This window comes from Pinus tabuliformis, chromosome 3_2 (genome assembly GCF_031772625.1).
Source record: "Pinus tabuliformis cultivar Carrire ecotype Pingquan chromosome 3_2, CPIR1, whole genome shotgun sequence".
Classification (NCBI taxonomy): Eukaryota; Viridiplantae; Streptophyta; class Pinopsida; order Pinales; family Pinaceae; genus Pinus; species Pinus tabuliformis.
The window spans coordinates 155,046,667-155,050,929 of NC_142302.1; the positions used below are offsets into that span (position 1 = coordinate 155,046,667).

Below are 4,263 nucleotides of genomic sequence, written 5' to 3' on the forward strand. Positions count from 1 at the left end.
AGAGGAATCTGCACAATGGAACACAAATCATACAATCTTTTATCCCAAAAAAATTAAAGACACAAAACATAAAAATGATAGTGACATCCATTCAAAATCTCCATCAAACTCAATTTAGGTTTTTGAAATTCCTCTAAATTTTTTTATGTACATAGTTGTGCCTAAAATTAAACCACCAGACCTATAAAACTTCCCCACCTGATCATTAAACCACATCCTCAAAACTAACTTAAAATTCCACAAACTCATACACCTTAGATATATATTGAGGTGTAAATCTCACTATACAGTAATATACATAGTACCTGTGGTTAAGGATCCATATCCACAGGCATTCATTCAAAAGATACTCCCCAACTTGCAACCAGGGATAGCAGGAGGGAACTGGACAATCGTAATCATGCATAATTTTGAAAGCATGCCCAAAGGCTTTCAAGCTAACCCTGTTAACAGTACTTCAATTAGTTGTGGAGGAGAAGACACTAGTGAAGATCCGCAGGAAGTGCAGGTATGTTAGAGGTCATCATGATTTTAAACTCTGAGAAATCTAAGAGCCCGTTGGAGTCTGAATCATATATGCCTATCATCTTCTGGCAATTGCCCAACTCTTCACCCTCCATCAATCTCAAATTACAGAGCACCTGTTGAAGCTCTGTGGAGGATATGAATCCATCATTATTCATATCATATACCTTGAAAGCCTCCATCAAATCATCGCACCCATTGCCGTCGTTTAACAGATCTTCTGATCTATCACCCAGGATGGAGTGATAGAGGCCAACAAATTCATCCAATGTCAAGCTACCATCTTCGCTCTCAGCAACTGGTGCAACCAGACATTTCAAGTCTTCCTCTGAAATATCGAATCCGAGCCTTTTGAGGTAGTGATTCATTTCAGTTACGGTCAGTTTTCCGTCCCCATTTTCATCAACAATCTCGTACACTCTGCGAATTTCATGAATATTTGGACAAAGCGACATTATATATGCTGCAAATTATCAGCACAAGTTAAGGTGTGACCGCAATCCCGGACTTTAAGCGATCTCCGGATAGAAACACTATAATAATCCGCTGGTGATGACGATCATGGAAATGCAATTTATAGTTAAAATGATATTCCCCAGGGACTTCTGGATGGAACACGAACCACTCCGCCCACCGCCCACCGCCCATCGTTTTGACCTTCTCGAATGGTGGGCGGTCAGCCGCCATCTCTATGAAAACTTTGGATAACCTCTTTTCCAAAAGAAAAAGAATAAATTTGTCTATTTCTACATTTATTTATTTTTAATGATACATAAATCTTATTCATTAAAAAAACATTTTAATTAATAATCAACCGTATAAAATAATATTATATAAATTAAGATATGTAATTTTATTATCAAATTGTATTTCCAAAACCGAACAGATAAACACGTCAGATATTATAAAGACGACCCAGTGAGTGACGGCTACACCGCGTAAGACGAAAAGGCCATGTAACTTGTAACTTGTGAGGCAGCGGTGTGGAATGTGGAGAGGGTGAGGATGGGAAATGGACGTTTGGTTTTGCAATTGCGTGGAGATTAGTATTATTCATTTATGTTGACTGGTTGAATAATGGGATACTTTAATCACAAATCTTACCCTCCTCCTGCTTTTAGGAAAGCAGTTTTGAAAGGAAATCCAAGTTAATTGAAATAGAGGAAAATACAAATCTTAAAAAAAAAAAAAAGGAGTATTTGGAGGCATAGGTGTTCTGGTCGTAGTTTTGCACGTGGGAACCCCTTTAGAGTGTATGTTACGGATAGGCACAATCTAAAGCTCATCTTCTTGAGGTGCAAAGAGGAATAAGGAGTTAGTAAATGAAAGGAAGACAAGGATTAATGAAAATATGAATTTTCTGGATTAACGAAATCGTGACTCGAGCGAATTAATGAAACTGACAAGGAGAATTTGAAGCGCTAGTGTCACGCCCCCAAGTCTACGGTAGTCTTTCCACCGTGCCGGCGAGGTGCGGCACCATCGAACACTTTCTTTTTAACAATACTCGTGCACATGGACTACGCCTAATTCACTTTTCCTTACTTAGTTTGTGTTTCGCAACCAAGTAAAATGCATTTATCCTTTATACTTAATGAAGCCCATACTCATTAATTATCCATATACAATTAACCAAGAACAATAACAATTGCACACAAGTATAAAGGGAGGGGCAACTCCCGAACAGTCTGCCCAACAATAATATATTATAACAGTTCTTCAATAATACATCATCAAGTATACTTGGCAAAACTCCAAGTCTATACTTAGAAATATTTACAACCAAGGCAAAGACAGCCTTTACAATACATGTGCCAACCTCATACGGTAGGAGGGTGCTCACCCGAGACACCAAGAACTCCTCCTTTAAGTTCTGCTCAAATCCACCTCAAAACCGTACCTCAACACCTACACTTGTCTCCCGGTAAAACTGCACACTTCTACGATAGAGCGCATGAGTTATGCGCACTCTACTTTATTTCTGCGCCTCTCTTTTACCCCTATCCAATGCGTAGAGAGAGATGCAAAGTTGTGTGTTGCAAATGAGGCTCTGCGTTCACTAATATATACGCTAGCCTGCTCAAGTGTAAGGGGTGTCCAGCCTTAAGGCCGACCCCCTAAACTCTGTCATAACGCCCATACAATACCAAAGTATATGTCGGCTTTGCTCCATCGTGCAAGCCTCTCCAGTCATGGTATAAACCTTTCGCTCCAATTCATTTTCGCACTAAGTGTCAAGTGCTTTCATATATCGTCGCATTAGGTTCGTCGCACAAGTGTGGAGGTTCGTCGCATAAGAGCGCCCGCCCGTCGCACTGTCCGCCCGCTTGTCGTTCAAGGAGCACCCGCCCGTCGCGTTAACCGCCCGCTCGTCGCACCCGTGTGCGCCCGTCGCTCGCCTGCCCGAGTCGCGAAGGCCTTACATCCTCCTCCACCTGAAATCGTTGTCGTCCTCGACAACATACCATCTCGGTAGCTCTCCACCAAGATCATCATCAACCATGATGTCGACTCCTCCACATAAGGCAAACATCCCTGCAACATATGTAGAATCCCATCTCCATCATGCTTCCACCTTAGCAACCAACTGTCACCAAGATGCTCCATACTAATGTATGTTATATATCAGATGTCCATGACCACCTTGTCACAATCTCCCCATGCTACTCTCCACCATGGAAGGTTGATCCCTCCAACTCAAGCTACATGTCCACCGCAACAATGTGTCAAACTCCATCATATCATCATCACCATGTGCAAAACTGCCCATGCTATGCCAACAAGAAGTCATCTCAATCCATGATGATCAATCATCATGTGTCGTCCTCATGTGAACTGCTGCCATGATACTCCAACACAATGCCAACATATCTCTGTACACTACTAGTCCCCATGTTTGAACTAGTCGGGTGATCAGTCCAACTGTCACGCTCAAACTATGAGAATGCACATCCTCATGTCACCATCAGTCGGTTCTCAAAACATACTGCCACATCCTGAACTCGATCAAGAATCCATCCATGTAAGTAAACCCATGCTCAGGTCCATGAAGTAGTCCTCATCTCATCTGCAACATGTCATCCATGATGTTTTACTCCAACATCATCCATATGTGTGTCTCCTCCATATGAAGAGACCATCTCCTCAAACTCCAACTCTCCATGTCACATCAGCAACTCCATCTGCACAACATCTCTGCCTTGGCACTCCTCATTGGATGCCCATAAGTGACACCTCTACAAGTGCTCCACATAATGTCCCTACATAAGACTGCCATGCTCCATGTCTCCAACCTGATGTCCATGACTCTAGTTGTCCATGATGTCCAATCCATGTAGACTCCATCTCAACCTTTGGTCAACTACATCCAAGTTCTCATCTGTCATAAAGAAGCCTCCTCTAAGGCTCCTTGTAAAGTTGATGTGGTTCCTCCCTACCAAGGCCTCCACACCAACCTTTCCCCAAGGTTATCTATAGAGAAAGGAGGGCCAGGAAGTTTCCTCCCTGACTCTCATCCACCCATGTGTCAGATTGATGTTGTGACTTCAAGTACTTATGCACAGCTTCAATCTCTTCACATGTACATCCAAGCTCACCTAGCTTGTTTTTTGTCAACTGAAAGTCATATATGCCCATAGCATACCTGCAAAAGTCCACTATCCCAGCAGGATCTCTACCCTCATAACCCTCATCAACCACTGTCTCTGAAGTAGCACTCGGGTTCCCTTCATTTGTAGC

General features: G+C 42.4%; 1 pseudogene; it reads right to left on the bottom strand.

Annotated features, from left to right (window-relative positions):
* Window positions 1-482: 482 nt before the first annotated feature.
* On the bottom strand, window positions 483-980 carry LOC149180278 (calmodulin-like protein 3 pseudogene; annotated as a pseudogene).
* Between the last annotated feature and the right edge of the window lie 3,283 nt (window positions 981-4,263).